We start from the raw sequence: 12750 nt of genomic DNA, 5'->3' as shown, positions 1-12750 counted from the left end.
CCTACTCTTTAATTTCTTTGCAAGGTTCTGGAGAAGTTATCTCCATGAACGGGTGCGATCAAACATAACTCCTTAATAGGAGGGTTTTTTGCCATGGTTTACCACTGCGCCACAAAAGGAGATTTTTAAAGCTTGGTTTGCTTGATGGGTTTTGAGGTAGTTTGTCGAGGTGATTGTCTTTTGTGGGTTTGGCCGAAATCACTATCAGCAGAAGTAGGCCTCCATCATCTGTACATCACTGGTCTGGGTCTCCTTGGTGACATTGACTGAGGCTCCACATTGGGATTTCGATAGGCTCTTAGGAAGCACCCAGGAAAGAAGATACTGGGAGTTGAGAACTCAAAGCACAGCAGTTTCTAAACTTTGCTTTTGGACACGAAATTCTACATTATTTGTGCATTTTCAGTTTCCTTTTCAGTCTTGATCTTTACCGTCTTTTTCTCTTTACCTCTGTACATACCACCTAGATCATTCCCCAGCTGAGAAGGAAGGTGGGCAAAACTTTCTCCCAGGGCTCTGCCAGTGCAAGCATTATGTTTGCCCTTCAACAGTAGACCTATTAGCTTGCAGACAAAGTTATGAATTATTTATGTGCAATACTATCTACAAAAATGTATGGTGCCGAAACTTGGACTAGTTCAGATCTAATTACAGTGGAACTTCAGTCTTTAGCATTTGATGTCAATGCCACCTATCTCGCATCACATCAACACATAATTATCACCATTCATCAACTGACTAATACAGATCCAATATCTGCAACCCTGGTCAGCCTATGCATGCACCACCTCAATCCCTGGGAGCACTGGTTATCAAGCTCTTTTTTACAAAATCAAATGGAAGCATCCACAATCTCAGCCACATGCGCACTGAATAAAAGGTTGAGAGATCCATACGGAATTCCACAGGTTCACAATTCGCGAGTGAAGAAGTTTCTCCTCATCTTCGTCCTAAATGGCTTACCCCTTATCCTTAGACTGTGACCCCTGGTTCTGGACTTCCCCAACATCGGGAACATTCTTCATGCATCTAACCTGTCCAAACCCGTCAGAATTTTATATGTTTCTATGAGATCCCCTCTCATTCTTTTAAATTCCAGTGAATATAAGCCTAGTCGATCCAGTCTTTCTTCAAAAGTCAGTACTGTCATCCCGGGAATCAGCCTGCTGAACCTTCACTGCACTCCCTCAATAGCAAAAATGTTCTTCCTCAGATTTGAAGACCAAACCTGTACACAATATTCAAGGTGTGGCCTCACCAAGACCCTATACACAACTGCAGTAAGACCTCCCTGCTCCTATATTCAAATCCTCTCGCTATGAAGGCCAACATGCCATTTGCCTTCTTCACCGCCTGCTGTACCTGTATGCCAACTTTCAATGACTGATGTACCATGACACACAGGTCTCGTTGCACCTCCCCTTTTATTAATCTGTCACCATTCAGATAATAATCTGCCTTCCTGTTTTTACCACCAAAGTGGATAACTTCACATTTATCTACATTATACCGCATCTGCTATGTATTTGCCCACTCACCTAACCTGTCCCAAGTCACCCTGCAGCCTCTTAGCATCCTCCTCTCAGCTCACACTGTCACCCAGCTTAGTGTTATCTGCAAACTTGGAGATATTACATTCAATTCCTTCATCTAAATCATTAATGTATATTGTAAATAGCTGGGGTCTCAGCACTGAACTACTCACCACCTGCCATTCTGAAAAGGACCCGTTTATTCCTACTCTTTGCTTCTCGTCTGCCAACCAATTCTCTATCCATGTCAGTACATTACCCCCAATACCATGTGCTTAATTTTGCACACTAATCTTTTGCGTGGGACCTTGTCAAAAGCCTTTTCAAAGTCTAAACCAAATCCACTGGCTCCTTGTCCACCCTACTAGTTATATCCTCAAAAAAATTCTTGAACATTTGTCAAGCATGATTTCCCTTTCATAAATCCATGCTGACTTGGACCAATCCTATCACTGCTTTCCAAATGCGCTGCTATTACATCTTTAATAATTGATTCCAAATTTTCCCCACCATCGATGTCAGGCTGACCGGTCTATAATTCCGTGTTTTCTCTCTCCCTCCTTTTTTAAAAAGTCGGGTTACATTCGCTACCCTCCAGTCCATAGGAACTGATCCAGAGTCTATAGAATGTTGGAAAATGACCACCAATGCATCCACTATTTCTAGGGGCACTTCCTTAAGTACTCTGGAATGCAGACTATCAGGCCCTGGGGATTTATCGGCCTTCAATCCCATCAATTTTCCTAACACAATTTGCTGACTAATAAGGATTTCCTTTAGTTCCTCCTTCTCGCTAGCCCCTCGGTTCCCTAATATTTCCAGGTGATTATTCCTTAGTGAAGACAGAACCAAAGTATTTGTTCAGTTGGTCTGCCATTTCTTTGTTCCCCATTATAAATTCACCGGATTCTGACTGTGAGGGACCCACATTTGCCTTCACTAATCTTTTTCTCTTCACATATCTATAGAAGCTTTTGCAGTCAGTTTTTATGCTCCCTGCAAGCTTACTCTCATATTCTATTTTTCCCCTCCTAATTAAACCCTTTGTCCTCCTCTGCTGAACTCTAAATTTCTCCCAGTCCTCAGGTTTGCTGCTTTTTTTGGCCAATTTATATGCCTGTTCCTTGGATTTAACACTACCCCTAATAAGCCACGGTTGAGCCACCTTTCCCGTTTTATTTTTACACCAGATAGGGATGTACAATTGTTGAAGTTCATCCATGTGATCTTTAAATGTCTGCCATTGCCTATCCACCGTCAACCCTTTAAGTATCATTCACCAGTCTATCCTAGCCAATTCACATCTCATACCATCAAAGTTACCTTTAAGTTCAGGAACCTAGTCTCTGAATTAACTGTGTCACTCTCCATCTTAATGAAGAATTGTACCATATTATGATCACTCTTCCCCAAGGGACCTCGCACAACAAGATTGCTAATTAATCCTCTCTCGTTACACAACACCCAGTCTAGGATGGCCAGCTCTCTAGTTGGTTCCTTGCCATATTGGTCTAGAAAACCATCCCTTATACACTCCAGGAAATCTTCCTCCACTGTATTGCTACCAGTTTGTTTAGCCCAATCTATATGTAGATTAAAGTCACCCATGATAACTGCTGTACCTTTATTGCACACATCCCTAATTTCCTGTTTGATACCATCCCCAACCTCACTATGACTGTTTGGTGGTCTGTACACAACTCCTACTAGCGTTTTCTGCCCTTTGGTATTCCGCAGCTCTACCCATACAGATTCCACCTCATCCACGCTCATGTCCTTCCTTACTGTTGCTTTAATCTCCTCTTTACCCAGCAACGCTACCCCACCTTCTTTTCCTTTCAGTCTATCTTTCCTGAATATTGAATATCCTTGGAAGTTGAGTTCCCAGCCTTTGGTCACCCTGGAACCATGTCTCCGTAATCCCAATTACATTATATCCGTTAACAGCTATCTGCGCAGTTAATTCCTCCACCTTATTACGAAAGCTCCTCACATTGAGACAGAGAGCCTTCAGGCTTGCTTTTCTAACACTCTTTGTCCTTTTAGAATTATGTTGTAATGTGGCCCTTTTTGATTTTTGCCTTTGATTTTTCTGCTCTCTGCTTCTACTTTTCTCCTTTATACCTTTTGCTTCTGACCCCTTTTTACTTCCCTGTGTCTCCCTGGATCGGTTTCCATCCCGTGCCATATTAGTTTAAATCCTCCCCAACAGCACGAGCAAACACTCCCTCTTGGACATTGGTTCCGGTCCTGCCCAGGTGCAGACTGTCCGGTTTGTACTGGTCCCACCTCCCCCAGAACTGGTCCCAGGAATTTGAATCCCTCCCTCTTGCACCATTCCTCAAGCCACGTATTGATCTTAACTATCCTATTTCTACTCTGACTAGCATGTGGCAGCGATAGCAATCCTGAGATTACTACCTTTGAGGTCCTACTTTTTAATTTAACTCCTAGCTCCCTAAATTCAGCTTGTCGGACCTCATCCCATTTTTTTACCTATATCGTTGGTACCAATATGCACACGACAACTGGCTGTTCACCCTCCCCCTCCAGAATGCCCTGCAGCCGCTCCGAGAGCCAGCAACTGCAGTAAAAGCTTTAAATAGCCAAACTGTTGTGTTAATAACGGGAATCAGCAGTAAAAAAAAATTCAACAGTATAAATTAAGTCCATGTATGTCTTTTTTTTTTTAAGTTATATCTGAACATTTTCAGTTGAACACTACTTTTAAACATCTCAGTAAGTCTCATTACCACAAGGAATGTCAATTTGATTGATGCCACTTTAAGACCATCAACGCACTGGTTTAGAATTTACAAGACTACAAAACTACAAGCAACAGGTGTAGTCCAGTTGCTGCAAGAAGCATGTACTGCGTGACAATGTTCTATTGTATTTGCATTAATGTTAAAACAAAATGAGGGATACTGTACTTCTGACAGTCATTCATTCAGCCAGAATGCATGTACAGGCGAGATGAGAATCTAACTTACATCTATCAAGTTGCATGTTACGGCAACTAAAAGGTTATGTCAACTTGGCCTTAAAGATTACGTACTGAAAAAATACCAAAAAGTATATGAAAGAATTAGATTAAAAAAGTAACGAACAGAAAAATGTATCCTTATTGCTAAAGGGCAAATTTGTATTGGAGAATGAGCATGTGACCTGGTGTGTGCCACTTAAAATAACAGCTTGCTGATAAGTTTGATCAGTTAGTTCTGAGATGGTTTCTGTTAAGTAGGATTCCCAATTTCTCAAAACTCCATATGCAGTTTACTGAAAAATTATACCTTGGTTAGTGAAATTGAAAATGTTGTAAAATGACATGAATAGTTACAATGGTCTCATCGTAGCCAAGAAAACAAAAACCAAAGTGGCAACTTGTGTATTTCTAAAGTCACCGTATACAATGGGAGGATACATACCATGGATAAAAGTTTTCATTATTTGAAAGTAAATATAGAAATAGGAACGGCCATCATCCTACAGAGAATCATCTGGGGCCATTTCCCTTAAAGAGAATGTACCCTGGACCTTCCCACACCCTGAGTTATAACAGCCTCAGTGAGAGACAAGCCTTCAGCTCTTTGCCCAGAAGAGGCACCACAACTTATGGACTTCGAGGATTTCATTCTCTTATTTGACTGTGACAAACCAGTTTCCTGACTACTACTTGGATCATTTAGTGCAGAGTGATCTTCTCAGATGTTTCTTTCACAATGCAGGGTTCTGAGCTGTTGAGCTCAATAAGATTGGTCCATCTTGGTATTTCATTAAAAAAGTTATGAAGAACTAATAATTTGTATTTATACCACACCGTTAACGTAGTAAAACGTCTCGAAGCGCTTCACAGGAGCGTTATAAAACAAAATTTGACACCGAGCCACATGAGGAGATATTAGGGCAGATGACAAGTATGTTTTAAGGAGCATCTTAAAGCAGGAAAGAGAGGTAGAGGTGTAAAGAGGTTTAGGGAGGGAATTCCAGAGCTTAGGGCCTAGACAGCTGATGGCACCAATGGAGAAACGATTAAAATTGGGGATGCTCAAGAGGCCAGAATTAGAGGAAGGTTGAGGAGCTGGAGGAGATTAGAGATAGGGAGGGCCAAGGTCACGAGGGATTGAAAAACAAGGATGAGAATTTTAAATTCGAGGCCTTGCTTATCCAGGAGCCAATGTAAGTCAGAGAGCAAAGGGTTGATGGGTCAATGGGATTTGGTGCGAGTTAGAACATGATCAGCAGAATTTTGAAACATGGGAGGCCAGCCAGGAGTGCGTTGGAATAGTTAAACCTAGAGGTGACAAAGGCAAGGATAAGGATTTCATCAGCTGTTGAGCAGAGGCAGGGGCGGAGTTGGACAAAGTTCCGGACATGGATTAGGCGGTCTTAGTGAGGGCGTGGATATGTGGTTGAAAGTTCATCTCGGGGTCAAATATCCAAGGTTGTCAACAGTCTGACTAAAAGAGAAATATAAAAATATATTGGTGGATAAATTTTAATGCCAAGGGCTCAAAAGAGGTCTGCCTGAATTGGTGTAGTGTAATTTGGGACCATGAAAAGAATGAGTAGGATAATGGACTTCAATTACTAATTATTTTAATTATATGTACAGAAGAGAATTAATATCAAATAATTGGGAGTTTTCTCAGATAGAAAGAGCTTGTACAGCAAGGACTGTCCGCAGTCACTTCAGAAATACATCGCTTGTTAACTTTTTCCCCCTTGGTTACCAGACTGCCACTCAAAAAATTCTGGAGTCAAATTAGTGATTGAGCAAATTATCTGATGGGGGAGATATTAAACTTTGACAGAACATAAGGTATAATTGGGAGTCATTTAAAGTAGATTTGGATGAAGACAGGACAATACTTAGTTGAACAGAGAGAGAATGGTTATGACTGATCAGAAGACAAGATCATGTTCAAGGGACAGAAATGTAATTATAAATAGAAGGATCAGACAAAAATAAGATATTGAAGCCTATAAAGTTGTAAACAAATAAAAGTGACATTTTGGAATTTTGGGGGGAATCAAAAGTATATCCAGCCAATAAAAATGTCATTATTTTAACGATGTAACTATTTGTACTGCACTTTTTTTTGACAGACATATCTGTCTGTCCGCGTCTGTCAAGCTCCATGCCTCCTGGCCCGAGACAACTGACCCGATTTCTCTCCTCCACCAGCCCGCGCCCCCTCCCCAAGCTTGCGCTCTCTCGTTCTGCCAGCCACTCTCCCCGGGCCGCTCTCTTTATTCAAACTTCCACTCGAAGTGGTCCTGGCCAATGGACCGGAGGCAGTGGAGGCAACATGTAAAGCTGGGAGGGAGGCTAGGGAAGAAAGCGAGAGAGGCTGCGGTCCGGGGGGGGGGGGGGGGGGGGGGCAGGTTGGAGGAGAAGCCTCGGCAGTGGGGGGGGGGGGGGGGGGGGAAAAGAGAGACTGGGGGGGTGGAGGGGAGGGGAGGAGAGGCAGAGGCAGAGGCAGAGGCAGAGGGAGAGGGAGAGGGAGAGGGAGAGGGAGAGGGAGAGAGGGAGAGAGAGAGAGAGAGAGAGAGAGAAAGAAAGGGCGAAGAGAGATTGGAGGGAGAGGGGGATCTCAGGGAAGACGGATCATGTTCTTCCAACCCCCAACAGGGGACATCGTTTGAGTGGATGATATCCAGAAGTCATAACACTGTCACTATTCACTTCATACCCAATAAACCTGTTAATAATCCGTATAGAATACCCCATGATGGGATGAGTGGAGAGTGGGGGGGGGGGGGGGGGGTGTGGAGGAAGAATGCATTTGCGCTTGGGGAGACATGCTGGGGGAGGTTGGCCCTTGCTGTCTTCTGAGGAGCTCTGTCCTCCGTTGCTTCAGGAAGTCAAAGTGGATCAAGTTACATTTTGCAAAGTCAGTGAGACCTTGGGATGGCTGGTTCCAGTGAAACTTCAGGATGTAGCTTATCCTCCAAGGGACCAATCGTAGACAAGGGTTGGAGCATGGTGGTCATTTTTACAGTACAAATAAGCACATCCTTATTTTGAGAGAACAATGGTGTGAAACCCTGACGAAGGGTCATCGACCTGAAGCGTTAAATCTGTTTCTCTCCACAGGTACTGCTTGATCCACTGAGATTATCAGCATTTTCTGTTTTTATTTCAGATTCCAACATTTACAGTATTTTGCTTTTGTTTTGTAATGGTGTGGAACAGATGGACAAGAACTAAATGCTTTGCAAAGATATCCTTGTTACATTAGGTAGAGGAGTGTCATGACCAACAAGAGATGATAAAGCAAATGGTTACAAAAACCGTAAATAACATAAGTGGAGCAATATAAGTAGAAACTAGTAATGAGGACAACAAAGCAACAACCAGTTGAAAATAAGCTGGCAAACAGAGAAGGAAATTAAATGTTACAGGAGTTTCACCATCATCATCACATTTCAATTTTAAGAGAAAACCCTTTGAATCATCAAATTACGACTACCTTCTAAAGAATCGTAATGTTGCTACCAACTGCCATCTCTTCAGATAGGTAAAAGTTGCTCTGAGAAATTTTAATTTGACCATCGGGACAATTTCCACGTGTTAAACTGGACAATCAGAGGGGACGGGTGAGGGATTCGTTTTGGATTGATACAGGACTAAGGAGTGTGTGTGGGCGGTGGGATTAGTTTGCGATTGATACAAGACTGTGGGGAGAAAGCAGGGAAGTAGTACTAATTTTCGATTGATAAAACTGTGGAGTGAACAGGTCCAGATTGCAGAGAGTGACATGCTCTCAATAAAATAGCAGCTAGTTTATACGTTTCACAGGCAATAACAGGGAATTATGACCACATTAAAATTTCTATCTCAGTGCTATCGACAAGTGTAAAAGGTACTGCAAGCATGAGGTTTCATGGAAACATACACCCCACATACAAAATTGAATATATAATTCATACATTACTATTATTAATCGGTTGTTCATGCATTATTCAGTAAATTAATTTGACAGTTAAAGCCTATAATAGGATCTGTTGTTGGTGTTGCTCTGCCAGTTTCAAAGTCAAGAAGAATCTTGTGGAAGCATGGGATCAATTCAGTAGCCAAGAAATCTGAAGAAAAGCTATCCTTTTATTTTGGACATGCAGCCAGAATTATTTTAATATCAGACCCAGGAAGATAAATTTTAAATGCAATAACTCAGACTCACCTTAGAGAATAGAGTAAAATACACAAGCTGGAAAATCTAGAATAAGAGGGCAAAAATGACCCAAAAACCAATTGGGTGAGTTGCAGTACCTGTACTGAATAAATGAAGCTCATCCTTGATTTCCTATGTTCTTCAGGAGGTGAACACTTAGGTTTTGGTAGTAATTATGGAAACATTAATTGAGCACCTCTGGTAGTTGTTCAATTTGATATTGTAATTGAGGCAAGGTCAAAAATAATACAGTTGTGCCCGTCTTTAGAGCTCTAAGAAAAGCTCCAGCGAGAATCAAGTATGAATCAAACTAGAAAATGTAACAGTATAGTATGTTTTCAAGATCATTTTAGGTGGAAGGAATGAAAGTATACCCCAATAAAGGAGAGAATCATACCAAGACAACATTGATTGAATAAATTAACACAATAAGCAGACAAGCAGAAATGTTTTTTTTTAAATGCAAAGGAACAAAACAGTAATGAGGACCTGGGCTCAGACTAAGTAAGTTGAGGATAACTAAAAAGACTTTGAGGAGACATAAAAAAAAAGTGGTAGAATTTCAAAATTTGGGTTGCAGCAAGAGGGTTCAAACATGTTATTTAAAAAACTATATGTAGTGGATAGAAGATTCAAGATCAGTTAAGCTCTTGAAGTTGTCAAGTAATGTCAAAATTAGAGAATTAGGAAATGGTAGAGGTGCTCAATTAATGTTTACATCATTTTTCATGACATAAATTATCAAATTGGCTAAGAAGTGGTTGATTCCAAATTCAGTCATTTAAACACATCAGTAAATTAATCCAGTAGTTAAACCTTTGGAGGTCACCTTGTAAAGATGGCAAACATATTGGCCCTGAAATTTCGGACTCCCTGGGTTTGTACGAAGTTTACGGACCCGGGAAAGCATCGGAAAAGACGGTTTTCGGCGCACAATGTGCATGCGCTGAAAACCGGCTTTTCCGATCTGTCAAGCTGTACATATCAGGTGCGAGGACATTTGCAAAGGCAAGATTGCGGTATTTACCCATATCTTGCCCATCAAATGTCCTCAAAATTCTTGCGCCTGATAAAAGCAGGCACATAGCCTACTTTTACAGGCTTAAGAGTTTAAAAACATACAAAAATCTTAAATTTTAAAAGCACATTATTTTTAAAAAATCCCTGCCCACTGCATTACATTTATATTTTAACCATGATTTTAAAAACTTTTTAAAAACTCGGGAGAAAAAATTTATATTAACTTTAATTTCAATTAATTTTAATTATGTGATGTGTGTTTTTTATTTTTTTATTACGTGTTTACTGTCTGTTTATTTTTCTCATTAATAGCAATGAGAACTCGTAGATATGGATTTCTCATTGCTATTAATAAGAAAGCTGTGGAATACAGTACCCAATTGGCTGAGCAGTCACACGTGACTGCACCTTCTGTGTGGGAACCTGGAGGACGGGAGCACGCTTCGCAGCGCGGGAAGAGAAGGCCTCCCCAACAGAATCGTCGGCTCCTCCCGGACCACCAGGTACTTTTGTAGAAACGATTCCGGTCGGAAGCAATTGTCCGCGGGAAGCCTCCGATCGGAAGTTCAGGGCCAATAAGATCCTCAAGAAAATACGAGTAAGGAAATGTATGAATCTCTGGTCCACTTATTTAGGAGTTTCATACAGACATACATACAGCAGTGGCTTTGAAGATTGAACATTAATAAGTGTAATCCCAAGATTCAAAAAAAAAGTTATGAATTTAGGAATTATAAATCAGTCGAACTATCAGATGATGAAACAATAATCAACAGTAACCTTGCAGGATGTTATTCCTGTTCATCTAAACAGCACAAAGGCTATAATAGTCAGCGTGGGACTTGGAACAATACACCACACTCAACAAATGTACCCGAATCTTTTCAATGGTAATTAATTTGCTTATTAAGGGCAGTGCATATAATCAGTTTGGATTTTCTGAATGCATTTGGTAAAGTTACATTTGAAAGCCTTAATAAAATGATTAAGATTCATAGAATTCGTACCAAAATATCTGACAGGATTAAAACTTGACTTCACAATAATTACATGAATGTGATAAAAGTCAAAATCCGCAATTGAAAGGAAGGCACAAATGGAGTTCCACGCAATCTGTTTAGGTCCTTGCTGTCCACACTATTCTGGAAGAAGTAGAGGGGTACTTACAAAATTCGCCGACAACATCAAGGTATGTAGACAGGTGATCCGTTCAAAAGAGAACGGCATTCACAAAGATCTGAAACAATTAAACAGATTAGCTGAGAAGTGGTTGACAGATTTTAATGTAGATATCATATTACCTAAAATAAGTGAACAGTTAAGCACATTGGAACAGGAAACAGAAATGCCAACAATTTAACTAATGTCCATTTGCAAAGGTGGATTAAAAAAAACACAAGTGGCTATTCATATGTGTCGCTTCAGTGTCTACTGAATGTGAAGCTGTCACCAAAATAAAAACAAGGGGATGCATCTCAAAAATTCAAACCAACTTATGTAACTTTGAAAAGGTTATAAGGGGGCCCCCACATATATCGAATTGTATAGCGTTTTGGACATCCCATCTTTAAAACAACTCTAGTGCATTCGACAAAGGTGAACAGGATGATTCCAAGAATCAAGGCTGTGAGTTATGAGAAAAAAAACTCAGCTGAGTTGTCTCCCCCCTCAGACATGATCAAAATTTTAAGAATGTTGAGGAGATTGCAGTGTAGATAAAAACTGGTTATTTAACATAGACTACAAGCACTGAATTATAGGTCTTATGCCTTAAGCAAGGCAAGATAAGGAATCTCTCCCCTCCCATCTCCCACTGGAAAGAATGAATGAAACAAAGGACTTGCATCTATAATTTCTATATCTCTCGGAAACAAATATCTCAACGTGTTTCACATATAGTAACTTACTTTGAAACAGTCACAGTTGTTAGAAGGCTGTACATCGTGACACCACTACCCTCAACCAGAATGAAGATAATGAGAACTTAAGAACATAAGAAATAGGAGCAGGAGTAGGCCATATGGCCCCTCGAGCCTGCTCCGCCATTTAATAAGATCATTGCTGATCTAATCATGGACTCAGCTCCACTTCACTGCCCTCACCCAATAAATTGAGTAATTTCTTTTTAATTATTTGATCCAGGATGTTGGCATTGCTGGCAAGGCCAGCATTTATTCCCCATCCCTAATTGCCCTTGAAAAGGTGGTGGTGATCTGCCTTCTTGAACTGCTGCAGTCTATGTGGTGAAGGTACTCCCAACAGTGCTGTTCGGGAGGAAGTTCCATGATTTTGACCCAGCAACGATGAAGGAACGGCAATATGGGCCCAAGTTTCGGCCTCATTTGCTCCTGATTTTTTGGAGCAACTGGTGTAGAACGGAGTATCTTAGAAATTCAAATTCTCGGCATTTAGTTTGCTCCAGTTCTAGTCAGTTAGAACAGTTTCACTTTGGAACAGAATTTTTTTTTCCAAAAGGGGGCGTGTCCGGCCACTTATGCCCGTTTTCAAAGTTTCGGCAGTGAAAACTTACTCCAAACTAACTTAGAATGGAGTAAGTGAAGATTTTTGCACGCTCGAAAAAACCTTGTGTACACTTTAGAAAATCAGGTGTAGGTTACAAATCAGGCGTAGGGAATGGGGGGGGGGGGGAGGAGTTTACAAACATTAAACACTTCAGTTTTACAAATAAAGAGCCATCATCAATAATAAATCAACCAATAAATCAAAAAATTAATTTAAAATTTTTTTTTAAATCAATAATTAAAACATTTTCTACTTACCGACTGCAGCACCGGGAGCCCTCCAACAGCGTGCTGGGATGCCCCCACCCCCCACCCCCCGTGTGTCTCTGTCAGTGTCTCTATCTCCCTGTGTGTGTCTCTCACTCTCTGTCTGTCTGTGTGTGTGTTTCTGACAGCGAGGGGAGGGGGAGGAGGGAGGGAGGGAGGGAAGAGGGAGGGGAGGAGGGAGGGGAGGAGGGAGGGAGGGAGGGAGGGAGGGAGGGAGGGGAGGAGGGAGGG

The 12750-nt window shown here is 41.1% G+C and overlaps 1 protein-coding gene across 5 annotated transcripts in view; it reads right to left on the bottom strand.

Moving 5' to 3' along the window:
* ralgps2 (Ral GEF with PH domain and SH3 binding motif 2) overlaps positions 1–12750 on the bottom strand; it is a 641885-nt gene that overhangs the window by 522977 nt on the left and 106158 nt on the right. For 4 of the 5 annotated variants that reach the window (XM_070887410.1, XM_070887411.1, XM_070887407.1 and 1 more), the window contains exon 2: positions 10898–10967. The exons of the other annotated variant lie outside the window; for it this stretch is intronic. The gene's annotated coding sequence lies outside the window, so the exon portion shown is untranslated. The remainder of the gene's footprint in view (positions 1–10897; positions 10968–12750) is intronic. 5 annotated transcript variants of the gene reach the window in all.

The sequence above is a fragment of the Pristiophorus japonicus genome, chromosome 8 (assembly GCF_044704955.1).
Source record: "Pristiophorus japonicus isolate sPriJap1 chromosome 8, sPriJap1.hap1, whole genome shotgun sequence".
NCBI lineage: Eukaryota > Metazoa > Chordata > Chondrichthyes > Pristiophoridae > Pristiophorus > Pristiophorus japonicus.
This window is presented reverse-complemented; position numbering and strand designations above follow the sequence as displayed.